Here is a 14,326-nt window from a genome sequence, read left to right as displayed (position 1 = left end):
GTTGACGAATTGGACCACTCAAGCAAAGATTATGGAAAAAATTTAAAAACACAGGAATGGAATATTCAAGAGATGTGGGACATCTTTGGTCTTGAAAAGACCAAATCTACAGATCATAGGAATAGAGGAAGGAGAAGAATTTCAGGTTAACGGTGTTGACCAGATCTTAAACAGAGAATTTCCCAAAATTAAGGAAAGACATCCCTGTACAAATACAGGAAGTACATAGAACACCAAATAGACAGGATCAGAAAAGAAACTCCCCACAGCATACTGTAGTAAAAACACTAAATGTACAGAACAAAGAGAGAACACTGAAAGCGGAAAAGAAAAACAAGTCACATACAAAGGAAAGCCCATCAGAATCAGAGCTGACTTATCAATGTAAACTATGAAAGCCAGAAGAGCCTGGACCAAGGGATTTCCAGTTCTACATGACAATAGATGCCAGGCCAGAATACTTTACCCAGTAAAAATGTCTATTATAGTTGAAAGGGAAAGAAAAATCTTCCATGACACGAATAGCCTGAAAGAATACACGTCCACAAAACCAGCCGTTCAAAGACTATTTGAAGCAATACAGAGAGTGGAGAGAGAAACAACTATACCCCAGGGGCAAGGAAAGAAAATAAATAAGGGCTCCACCCTCATCTCAGTAGACCGTCCGCCTTTCCATTCCTGGTTCCCCACTCACGCACTGTCCCTTGCTCTTTCCAACCACCACTGCTTTCCCTGGGTGCATTCCTCCAGCCCTTTGGCATGTTAATTCTCAAGCATAACCATATTTATTCATTAACCTTTTGGGTGGACTATCAATTTGAGGTTGCCAAGGAAATGCCTGGTCATCAGACCCAAAAGCGTGGTCTCCCTGGGGTGCTGGGGTTAAAGGTCGTTAGCTCAGAGTATGTGCATTAATAAAAGTCATTCCTACATGTGTCTCTTAGATGCCCATCCTGGGCCCTACACTAAGCTTTTTTTTTTCCCCTTGGTTAAAAAAAATGTTTATTATGCCGGGTGTGGTGGAGCACACTTTATTCCCAGCACTTGGGAGGCAGAGGCAGGCAGATCTCTGTGAATTCAAGGCCAACCTGGTCTACATAGTGAGTTCCAGGACAGCTGGGGCTACAGGGAAACCCTGTCTCAAGAAGACCAAAAAAAAAAAAGTTTATTTTGGGGCCTGGAGAGATGGCTCAGCTGTTAAGAACACTAGTTGTTCTTGCAGAAGACACAGGTTCAAATCCCAGCACCCACATAGCAGCTAACAACTGTCTATAGCTCCAGTCCCAGGGGATCCGACAGCCTCTTCTGACCTCTGTGGGCATTGCACGACACAGGTGCACTTATCTACATGCAGGCAATATATGCGTACACATAAAATAAAAATAATAAAATTTTAAAAAATGTTTATTTTTAGCTGGGCATGGTGGTACATGCCTAGTCCCAGCACTTGGGAGGCAGAGGCAGGCAGATCTCTGTGATTTGACACCAACGTGATCTACATAGCCAGTTCCAGGCTTGGTGGGGCTACGGGGAGGCCTTGTGCCCCTGAAAAAAGTTTATTTTTGAGGCTGGAAACCTGGCTCTGTGGTTAGGAGCATCCACATGGCGGCTAACAACCATCTGTAGCGCCAGTTCCAGGGGATCCAATGCCGCCTTCTGGGCTCCGTGGACATTTCACACATGGTGTACCTACATCCATGCAAGCAAAACTCTCATACACCTAAAATACAAAGAAATAAAGTTTTAAAAATTTTAAATGTGAAAAAAAAAAAAAACGAGGCACCTAACTTCTCCAAGAGTTCATAATTCTCTAGTAACTCAAATATTGAAGTAGATGAAATTTCAGATTAAAAAGTCAAAGCAATGAGTTTTAAATTAAAAAAAAATATTTTATTACTTTTATTTTATGTGTATGAGTATATTGCCTGCATGTATGTGAGTGCACCCATGTCATGGAATGCCGCGAAAGTCAGAAGAGGGCTTTGGATTCCCCTGGAACTGGAGTTAAGGATGGTTCATATCTGCCATGTGGGTGCTGGGAATCGAACCCAGGTCCTCTGCAAGAGCAGTCAGTACCGCTAAGCCATCTCTCCAGCCCCATGAGTTTTAAATTATAGGAAAATACAGAAAACAATAAAGTAAAGAAGGTTCTGTGTGGAGTCTATTCCTGAGAGAGGAATAAATGTCTACTCAGTCCAGACAGGGAGCCAGCAGCAGACCAAAGAAAGGACAGCGAAGTCCGACTTGTCGAACCAATGAGTTTGATTGGGGTACTTATAGGAATGTGGGTGAGGCGTTACTTCCAGGAGCAGAAATGACCCAAAGACAGCTGCATCACCAAAGTCCACTCCAGCATGGGTGACAGTCCACAGAACCAGGCTGCCCAGGGAGCACAGTGTGGCCTGCAGGCAGCTCGAAGAGTTGCAGGGTCCTTTCCAGGCAGCTCCTCTGTTTCCTGCAGTTGGGCTGGTCTGGAAGTGTGTCAGCAGGCCTTACTGCTTATATATACAGGGGGAGGAGGTGGCCTAGCGAATCTCTGTTGCAGGAACTTCCTGAGTCATTGAGTTGTTTGCCTTTGGAGCTTAGTGAGGTTCCTGCCAAATGGAATGTTTCACCTCCCTTAGAACCTCCTGTGTCTCTAGGAGCTTCCCTCCAAGATGGGATGTCTTACCTCAGAGGAAACTGCTATACCACAGAAAGTAATATAGACCATGGAGTTCGATAAACAGATACTTTTGGAAAACAACCGGAAATCCTGAAAATGGAAAGCTTGGTACATCATAAACTCACAGAAAACTTGGTGTTGTCAACTTGGTAGCCTTAAAAACAAAACAGAAAAAAACCTGTAAGTCCTACAGTGTCTAGTTTGGAGATGCCAAATGTACCTAAGGAATGGGGATAGTTGGTTTGTGATGATGGCGTACCAAGGGGTGGCGTGACACTGGCTCAGTCAGCAGCCCTGGTGTCAGTTCACAGCAGGAGAGGGAAAGGCTGCAAGGCACCAAGAGCAACAGCAAAGGGAGACGTCAGTCTTTAAGGTCGAATGTAGAGGGTGGAGGCAGTCAGATAGCAAACTCCTAGATGAGGCAGAGTCAGAGGAGGAAGACCCCGAGGGAGCCCTGATGTGGTAGGTGTGTCCTGTCTGATACACAAATGCAAGGAGCAAACAGCCATCCCCACCCGCCCCTGGCCACAGGCCTTCCAGAAACCATATTGATGAGTCTATCAGCACCATTACCCATGTGTAGGCGATGACAGGAAAGAAATTCTTGACACCTGGACCTCCAACAAGTAGCAGCAGTTTGATACTTTTTGCATGGAACTAATTTTTAAGTAAATGGGCAAATAGGTTATGCTGCTATAGGAAGACTGTGGATGTTTAAATTTAAGTTTGGGGGCACAAAAGAACAAAGAAATGTTGACTTCCTCATATTTAAGAAATAAAGTTTGAGCCTGGCGTGGAGACCAGTCTGGTTTACATAGTGAGTTCCAGGTCAGCTGGGGTATAGGGAGACCCTGTCTCAAAAAGACACACACACAAAAAAAAAGATTTTAGGGGCTGGAGAGATGGTTCAGAGGTTAAGAGCGCTGATTATTCTTGCAGAGGACCTGGGTCTGATTCCCAGCATCCACATGGTGGCTAACTGTCCAAAACTCCAGTTCCAGGGGAATCAGACACCCTCCTGTCCTCTTCAGGCAGTACATGACACAGGTACACTTATATACATGCAGGCATAACACCCCATACACATACACATAAAAATAAATATATAGATAAAAAATAGGCTCAACTATAAAATACCCGTGATTGGACAGGTTCAATAGTGGGTGAAGGTTCTTGCCGCCAAACCTGACGACCTAAGTTCAGTCCCCAGTTCCTACATGGTAGAAGGAGAGAACCGACCATTACAAGTTGTCAGACGTAGTAGGGATTGTTCTGTGGCCTTCTGTGAGGTGTTATTCCTTCCCTCCCTCCATCAAAGACCGGTCTAGGGTGAGTAAGGGGTTTGCTGGGTTTTGAGCAGCAGGCTTTACTGGCAGTTCAGAGCAGTTGGAGCCAGTCCAAGTAGTCTGCTGGGTGAGTATGGACTGTGTATTTCATTTTTATAGACCAAATGGCGGCTTAAAAACTTACATCTATGATGGAGCAAAGGAATAATAAATGCATGTGCGATCTCCACCTTCTGGGGTGGAGAAAAGAACTCAGGAAAGAGGAAAGGGAAGCCACAGTTTTGTGACCTAGAAGTCAAACACTGTGCCTGATTCTTGAACTCAGTGGATTTGACATAGAAATGGGAAGCAGCATGCAGAACTGAACACACCTGGCCAGCCGAGCAAGGGACATCGTCCTGGGGTCGTCTTAGTGTGTGTGGCATGTTCCGTTTATGGCCATTTCTTTCTTTGGCCTTGGGGAGCCTCATCCCAGGGAGAGGTCTACAGTGAAGAAAAGTAAGTCATGAACACAGGAAAAAGAACTGAACTTACACAGGTAAGGTCTGTATAAAATGAAAAAACTAATCTGAGAGTTTGGAGAGAAATAGAGCTTGCTATCGCAGGGCACTGAGACCTGGCTCTGCTACTCCTCACACTTGCAATTTGTGGCATCCGCTTTCCCCCAAGAAGACCTGTTCATTCTAGGAGCGTTACTTCGTTTTCCTTCTTTCCTTGAGGCCTTAGTCTGTTAGACACATCTCCCATAGTTACTTTGCAAGGTCACCACCGGTAGCTTGGGATTCTGAAGCCTCCTGCTGCTTCCTGTGCAAGGGTGGAAAGCCAGTTAGTTCCACCTTCTCAGGCCAGGAGATGGCTCAGTGCTTAAGGTACTTGCAGTGCAAGCAAGAGACCCTTAGTTCCGTTCCCAGGACCCATGGCAAAAAGCTCAGTATGATGTTACAGGGTATTTAGAATCCCAGGCCTGGGGAGGCAGAGACAGGAGGACCCTAAGGTCCACTGACCAGCCAGCCAAGCCTAATTAGCAAGCCTTTCTCCCAATGAGAGCCCTGAGTGTAGCTGTGATTTATTCTCCTATCAACTAAGTGAGGTATGGATAAATTTTCCTGTATTCTGGACTAGGATTATGAGCGGCAAAAGGTCAAGTACGATTAGTAGTAAGCTGTAAGTGGACTCAAAAGCCCAGCTCATGCGTGCTCTCCCCAGTACCTCTCTGCAGCCAACAACACACCTCAGGAGCTTTTCATTTTTTTTTTCACTGTCTATTTTTATTCAATTTTTGTGCATTTCATACAATACATCTTAATCACGGACCCCCTCCCCTATCTACACCTCCACTATAGCCCTCCCACTGGATTTCATGCATTCTGTCATGTATGTTAAGGCCTACCCAGTCAGGTTTATGTACCCAGAAGTCCCTCAGTAAGTTCATCCACCGGAGCCTGATCAGCCCTGACCTTTCTGCAAGCTTCCTGTTACAAAAAGAAGCTTCTTTGATGAGTGGTGACAGGTACGCTTGTCTGTAAATATAAAGATCCGTATTTAGCATACGGTAATAAATTGTCTAGGGATATGATAGACATTGGGTTTTTTCCTAGGACCTGTGACCTTCCAACCATCTATATTCGGTTATGTTTATAGGAGCTAACATGAGTTTCCCTCCCATTGAGCAGGCTTTAAGTCCAATTAGATAGCTGTTGATTACCCCCAAGATAGACATGCCAGTACTACACTGATATAGTTTGCTGTGTCGATCATTGTTGTGGTTATTACACTTTAAAGCTGGGATTGGACCATTGATTGACTTTTCTCCCTTAGCAGCTTGCATAGTGTCCTCTAGAACTATGAGAGCTAGTTGATAGGCCCATATCCTTAATGAACATAGATGTAAAAATTCTCCTTGCAAACTGCATACAGGCACACATTAGAAAGATCATCTACCATGATCAAGTCAGCTTTGTTACAGAAACACAGGGATGGTTCAATATACATAAGTCAATAAATGTGATAAGTCATATAAATGGACTTAAAGACAAAGTCACATGATCATTTCAATAGATGCAGAAAAGGCCTTTGTCAAATCCAATGTGCCACAGCCAACATCATTCTAAATGGAGAAAAACTGGAGGCATTCCTGTTAAAAGCAGGAACCAGACAAGGCTGTGCACCATCTCCACTCATTTTCAATATAGTGCTTGAAACTCTTGCTAGAGCCATAAGACAAGAGAAAGAAATTAAAGGGATACTAATTAGAAAAGAGGAGGTCAAATTATTCCCATTTGCAGATGATACGATATTATACATAAAAGATACCAAAAATTCCACCAGAAAACTTCTAGAAATAACAAACATTTTCAGCAGCAAAGTAGAGGGTTACAAAATCAACTTAAATAAATCAGTCGCCTTTCTTTTTTATATTATTTTTATCTTATGTATATATGCATGTATTGCCTGCATGTAGGTAAATGCACCCATGTTATGCAATGCCCGCAGAGGACAGAAGAGGCTGTTAGATCCCCTGGAACTGGAGTTACAGACAGTTGTTAGCTGCCATGTGGGTGCTGGGATTCGAACCCAGGTCTTCTGCAAGAACAGCCAGTGTTCTTAACTGCTGAGCCATCTCTCCAGCCACCCCCCAGTAGCCTTTCTAATATACCAATAATAAGCAATCAGAGAAAGTATTCATGGAATCCCTCTTATTCACAATAGCTGAAAAAAAAAATCTAGGAGTAAACCTAACTAAAAATATTAAAGATCTCTACAATGAAAAATTTAAATCTTTGAAGAGAGATTGAGGAAGACACCAGGAGATAGAAAGACCTCCCATGCTCATGGATTGGTAGAATTAATTTTTTTGAAATGCCATCCTACCAAAAGCAATTTAAAGATTCAATTATTATTTTTAATATAATTTTTTATTGAACTTTTGTGATTTCCATACATTTTAGTTTGACAGTATTTAGATCTCCTCCCCTGTCCACATGTCACCCTACTGCCCCCGCCCAACTGAACCAACTGAAGTGTGTGTGTGTGTGTGTGTGTGTGTCTATACTCAGCCTATAGAGTCTAATTTGTATCCCCACATGTATTTCAGTGTCTGTCCATCCACTGTTCCCACCAAGAGTCCCATCCCTGTAAGACACTGTCTCTCCCCCTTCCAGGAACCATTGCCAAAGTTCCTTAGGTTGGGTTGGGATTTCTTACCTACTTCCCCATGACTATGCTTGGATTTTGTCTGGTTTGAACTTGCATAGGATTTGTGCATAGTGTCACCATGCTAGAAGTTTGTATGAGTGAATGACCAGCTGTCTGGAAGTCTGTTTCTTGTCATCCACCACCTCTAGCTCACACAATCTTTCCCCGCTTCTTCTGCAAAGATCCCTGGGCCTTGGGAAGCAGAGGTTTGAAATAGGTTTCCTTTTCCAGAATAAGTTCCGTGTGGCCTCTTGTTCTCTGCGCTTTGGCCAGTTGTGTATTTCTGTGTTAATCACAATCAACTGAATATTATTATTTTTTGAGACTGGGTCTCATTATGTAGCTCTCTCTGGCCTGGAACTTGCTATGTAGATCAGGTTGGCCTACGACTCAAGAACTCCACCTGCCTCTGCCTCCCAAATACTTGGATTAAAAGCATGTGATATCACACCTGGCCCCAGTAGCATTCTTTAATTAATTAATTGAGAGTATCATAGCTCAGGTTAGTCTTGGACTTGTTCTGTAGCTGAGGATGACCTTGAGCTTCTGATCCTCCTGCTGGGGTTACAAGTGTGCATTACTGCACCCAGCGTATGTGGTGCTGGGAATGGAATGCAGGGCACCGTGCGTCCTAGGCAAACAATCTACAGAATGGACTACATCCGTAGTTCATTTCAGCAGCATTTAGATCCTTTAGGAAGTTCTTACCTTGCTTCTTTTTGATGTGGAGGAAACAAAGGCCATTCATCTAGACAGAAAATAAGAGCTGTAGAAATAAAAAGCTCCCAGGAAATAAAAGAATTCTCAAGGTTTGTCGCTTTCCCCATATGTGAAAGATGGATATAGAGCACAAACACGCTTGATCGCTTCACGCTTCACTGGCAAGAACAAATGACCCAGAGTCACGCACCCTCAGCACCAGTAACAGAAAGTGGCTGAAAACAGCCCTGGCTGTCCTGGTGCAAATGAAGCAACACCAGCTCGCCCCAGTTAAAGTCAGTTAAAAGGGAGATACTTTATTTCTGGTAACTGAACCCGTTTGCCTTGGCCAACGCCGTAGAGGAAGAATTTGCTTTCTGACACACAATGCCACTTATAAAAAAGCATTCACCTTTGCATAAGAACGACATCTGCAGTGACTTCAAGTGTTTGTAATCTTAGACAGGAAAGAACAGTTTTTGACAGAGTGAGGTTTCAGGTTTAGAGCTAGAATTAAACCTTGCTTAGACCAAAAGCTTGCTCTTGGCAGTTCTCTGTGACAGGACCGAATTGTGTCACCAGCACCCCTCCAGCTGACCTGCCTTTCCTGCCTCCAGGTCCCTTAAAGAGAGAAAACAGCAGGATATGTTTACCATAGGGAGAGGCCTCAGAGAGTAAAAGACATCACTAAATGCCTGTGTGGTTTCACGGTTTCCTTTCTTCTCCTTCCCTCCCTTCCACTTCCTCTTCCTCTCCTTCTCTTTGTTTCTTTTCCTTCCTTTCTTTGTTTTTGAGATAGTTACATGTAGCCCTGGCTGACCTTGAAGTCACGATATAACCATGCTGGTTTTGATCTATCCCCAAATCAGGGATTACAGCCATGTGCCACCATGCCTAGTCATTCATCTTCCCATATATTATATATATATATATAATATATATTTTATGTAGAGAGACATATATATATATATATTATGTAGCCCCAGCTGGCCTGGAACTTGCTATGTAGACCAGGCTGGCCTCAAACTCAGAGATCTGCCTGCCTCTGTCTCCTGAGTGCTGGGATTAAAGGCGTGCATCACCATGCCCGGCTTATTTCCCTTTTTTTTGTCTTTTTGAGATAGGGTCTCCCTGTAGCCCCAGCTGGCCTGAATTCGCTATGGAGACCACCACGCCTGGCCATTATTTCCCATATTTTTAAAACATAGCTGCCCTGTCTGACTAGCGGCTGACTCTACAGCCCAGCATTCCTTCTACCTCGCCGTTGCCATGAGACAAATAATTGCCAACAGGTTGTGAACAAGAGTGACCCTTGCCACTTACTGAGGTCCTTCATATCTTTAAAGACAGACACTTCTCTACTCATGTTTACCCCTTCTGTACATGGTGGTAAGACAATTTTAAGTGTTTAAGGGTAACATGCCAGGGAATAGTCAAATAATAAAATAGAAGAAGCTTGGGCTGGCGAGAGGATTCCGTCAGAATACCTGTCGCCAAGCCTGGTGACCTGAGCTCAAGCCCCAGGACCCACACGATGAAATTTGGAAACGGCTATCTTCGGCAAGTTGTCTTCTCACCTCCAGATTTAAAAACTAAATAAAATTTATTTATTTACATGCATGTATATGTGTGTGTGCATATGCCATGTGTGTTACGCAGATGCCCTCCGAGCATTGGATTCCCTAGAGCTAGAGCTACAGGTGGTTGTGAGCTGTCCAGTGTAAGTACTTGGAACTGAACTTGGGTCCTCTGCAAGAGCAGCAAGCATTCTCAGCGGCTGAACCATCTCTCCAACTCCAATAAAAATACTTGGTTTTTTAAAGAAAGCATGCTAACCACAGTAACTAGGAGCCTGCGTCCCTAGACACCCACATGGATAAGATGGCCCACCAATCCTGGACATCTTCTTGTCACTGTAAGAGAGAAACAGCCTGAACCTTGGTTAAGGCGCTGTACTTTTCATTCTGCAAACTGCCCCAACCAGGATTGGTAAGCAGAGAAAGGGGAACAGAAGCCTTCCATTTGGAGATACACCCACACTTAGCATCAGTTTTATCATAAAGAAAATGCATTGTTAGTTTTCCAGCAGTGATCGATCCCAAACAAAATTAGCATCTTCTCACTTAAACCACTCAGTGTTCTTTCTCAGTAGTCAGCAAGGTCACAGCATCTTTGTGAACCATTCTTTTAGATTCTTGCTGCTACCACAGTTGGGCCTCACTTACCGTAGGTGCTTGTAGCAGAAGTGTCGATTTTTGAGCATTTGCATGCGCATAATGAGGCACCTTGGGTATGGAACACATGTCTCAATACAAATTTTTTTCCTATGCACCCTAACCCTAACCCTAACCCTAACCCTAACCCTAACCCTAACCCTAACCCTAACCCTACTCAGACTTAATGTAATGTTATATATTTTCAGCGCACCTCTTCCAACCCTCAATTCCAAAGCCACATCTGGGTTAGGACAGGAAAAGATGAGCTCAAACACCTTGTCATGTAAGGTAGAGAAGAAATGATCCATGTCTACTTAAGGTGTGTCAGTTGAGTCAGAACAGACCCGCGGAGGCTCCATTCCTGACAAGAAGGGCAGTGACTGAAAACTACTAAGTGCATTTAAATATGGAAGTTTATAATCATACTGAAAACAACTGCTGATAACCATGGAAGATGACTGGGAACCAACTCAGTATTTTGAAAGTTTCTAAGGGAAACAGGATTCTCCTGTCTTTCCTAAAGATAGTGGTGGGCAACCAAATAGCAGGTAAAGAGAAGTGTGTCTTCGTATAAGTTTTCTAGCTTGTAAGTAAACAAATGTAAACACAGACACATACACGATATGATAGAAAAAGATCACTACTCTGCCTCCTCTGTAGGGCTTGTTGAATCTGATACTGGATGTGCTTATTACAAAAAAAAAAAGAAGAAAAGATGATCGGATGTGCTGGATAGCTTTAGTGTCAACTTGACATACCTGGGTTGAGGAAGCCTCAATTGGGGAATTGCCTCCATTGGACTGGACTGTGGCCATGTCTGTGGGGCATTTTCTTGATTGTTGAGTGATGCGGGAGGGCCCAGCCCACTGTGGGTGGTGCCACCCCTGGGCAGGTGGGCCTGTGTTGCATAAGAAAGCAGGCTGAGCGGGGGTCAGGGGAGAAAGACAGTGAGCAGAGATCCTCAATGGCCTGTGTCCAGCTCCTGTCTCCAGGTTCCTGCCCTTGGGCTCCCTGATGAACTGTGACCTGGGAGATGTAAGCCAAACAAACCCTTTCCTCCCCAAGTTGGTACTGGTCAGAGTGTTTTGTCACAGCAATTGGAGGCAAATTAGAACTTCAGATATCATCTAGCACATGGAAAAAAGCAGCACCATTTACGAAGTAGATTTGCTACAAATCCATCTGAAACATGACCAAACTTTTTATTGTTTTTTTAATAATGTCTCAATTTTTTGTGTGTATGAGTGTATTACCTGCATATGTGTAAGCGCACCCATGCGGTACAGCACCCATGGGGGTCAAAAGAGGATGTTGGTTCCCCTGGAACTGGAGTTAGGGATGGTTGTTAACCACCATTTGGGTGCTGGGATTCGAACTCATGTCTTCTACATGAGCAGCCAGTGCTCTTAACTACTGAGTCATCTCTCCAGCCCCATGACCAAACTTCTTTAATACAATTGACAAGTTCAAAGACAACATAGAGGAGAAGTGAAAACAACATATTTCAGCGATACATTCAACAAAATCCAACCTCTGGGAACTATTATAAGACAAACATTCTGATTTACAAAACTGAATTATAATGCCAGGTAAAGTGACCCACACCAGTAACCTTGGCACTTGAGGGGAGGAGCACTTCAGGCCTGAGGCCAGCCTGGGCTACAGAGCAGACAAACGAAATGCAAGGTAGCTGTGGGGGCCCTGCTTCCCGGTGCTCAGCCACGTGGGGCTTTGATGCACAGACTTCATGCAGAACTTGACTGCTAGACAAGTTCTGTGCCTGTTGTTTGGGGGAATGTTTCCGCACCGAGTAATGAAGTTAACCTGCTTTAAAAACATATTTATTGTTTTTAATTTATGTGTATGAGTGTATTGCCTGCATGTATGTAAGTGCACTCGTCATGCAATGACTGTGGAGGTCAGAAGAGGGCGTCGGATCCCCTGGAACTGGAGTTATGGTCAGTTGTTGGCCACCATGTGGGTGCTGGGACTTGAACCCTAGGTCCTCTGCAAAAGCAGCCAGTGCTCTTAACCACTGTGCCATCTCTCCAGCCCCTGAAGTTAACCTCTTTAATTTGGGCGTCTTCACCTGTAAAATGGTGACATGAGTAGAATATTTCCCAAGCTGTTGCTGTAAGGGTTGAAACACAGCAATGAAACAGTTGATCATCACCCACCCCATGGGCATGTAGGACAAAAGTGATTTTTACCTTATCATTACATGTTTTAAATTACTTCTTTATTTTAGTTTTATTTATTTATTTATTTATTTATTTATTTATTTATTTATTTATTTATTGGTCTTTTTAAGACAGGGTCTCCCTGTAGCCCCAGCTGTCCTGGAACTGACTATGTAGACCAGGCTGGCCTTGAACTCACAGAGATCTGCCTGCCTCTGCCTCCTGAGTGCTGGGATTAATTTTTATTTTATGTGTTTGCATATATTGCCTGCATGTATGTAAGTGTACCTGTGTCCTACAGTGCCCATGGAGGACAGAAGAAAGCATCAGATTCTCTGGAACTGGAATTATGGATTGTTGTTAGCTATCATATGGGTGCTGGGATGTGAACCCAGATCTTCTACAAGAACAGCTAGTGCTTTTAATCACTAAGCCATCTCTCTAGCCTCTGATTTTTGTTTTTGTTTTGGTCTGATTTTGACTTTTTTCTTATATACTTTTAAAATTGATATTTTTGTAATTTTCCTACAATATAATTTGATGGTATTTAGATTCCCTCCCTATCTCCACCTCACCTTATTGCCCCTGCCCAATTTAATGTGCTCTCTTTTATATATAATAAGGCCTATAGAGTCTAATTTGTGTTTCCAAATGTCCTTCAATGTGGATCCATCTACTGGAGCCTGGTTAACCTACCAAGTCCCATGCTTAAAAGAGTCTGTCTCTCCCCCTCCCAGCAGTCATCTGATGACACAATTTCCTTAGGTGGAGTTGGTGTATCTTGTCCCCTTTCTTGTGTCTATGCTGGGGTTTTGTCTGGTTTGAGCTTGCATGGGACGTGTGCATGCTGTCACCAATACTGTTGAGTTCATATGAGGAACTGACCAGCTGTCTGGAAGACTCTGTTTCCTTGCGGTTATCTACCACCTCTGGCTCTCAGAGTCTTTCCATCTCCTCTTCCCCAATGATCCCTGAACCTAGGGAGACAGAAGGTTGATGTAGGTGTCCTACAGGGATAAACACTCTGTGGCCTCTTGTTCTCTACATGTTGGGCAGTTGCGGGTTTCTGTGATAATCACCATCTGTTGCATAAGAAAACTTCTCTGGTGAGCGTTGAGAGATGCATTAATCTATGGATATAGCAATAAGTCATTAAGAATCAGTTAAATATATGATAACTATTTAGTAGAAAACTAGTATTAGGTTCTCTCCTATGCCCCATGACCTCTCTAGCCTCAGGTTCCTAAGTCTGATATCAATATCAACTATGGGCTCCATCCTAGGAAGTAGGCCTTAAATCCAATTATTAAAGAGCAGTTGGTTACTCCCATAACTTTTGTGCCACTACTGCACTGGTGGGTCTATCTTGCTAGGCTAATTACTATTGTAGTTCACAGTATTTATAGCTGACTGAGATAGATGATTATTTGTCCTTCTGGTAGCTTGTATAGCACCTTCCAGCACTATGAATGCTATCCAGTAGAGATGACGTTCTGAGGTGAGCACCAGCTTGATTTCTCCTTGTTTGTTCTACAGTTCATGTATGTAGTGTCTTCAGAAACAGAGTCTTACCATCAAGTTTTGATAGGTAAGAGCAGGGGTAATGGCCAGTATTGTTTGAGAGTGGTCAGTAGATTCTAGAGGAGTCTGTTCTTGGCATTGAAGTCGTTGTTGTTGGTTCATTAGCCTGTGATGTCTAGAAAAGGCAGTGTCCCCATTATAGGTTAACTCCTTTTCATCTCTTTTTATGACATATATGTGTATACCTTAAGAAACTTCTACAGTGGTAGGTTTTCACATGGCTTTTTCTAAAGGCCTTTATTGCTCCTGTCCTTCCCCATATTCCATCCTCTGCTCTGCCCTCCCACTCCCCACCCCGTTTGACCTTCCTGTTCCACTGTTCCCCTTCCCTCCTCCATTATCACTGCACCCTGTCACTCCTCCCAGGAAGCCCCCTCCCCAATCCACAATTTATTAGTTTCTTGACTCCTCTGAATTTTCAAATTGAAACATGAATATCTAAGATTTCAAAGCTAGCATCCAGCTATGAGAGAGAGCATGAAACATTTGTCTTTCTGAGTCTGG

The sequence above is a fragment of the Nannospalax galili genome, unplaced genomic scaffold (assembly GCF_000622305.1).
Source record: "Nannospalax galili isolate Female #2095 unplaced genomic scaffold, S.galili_v1.0 scaffold684, whole genome shotgun sequence".
Lineage (NCBI taxonomy): Eukaryota > Metazoa > Chordata > Mammalia > Rodentia > Spalacidae > Nannospalax > Nannospalax galili.
The sequence above is the reverse complement of the archived record's forward strand: the minus strand, read 5'-3'. Positions refer to the sequence as shown.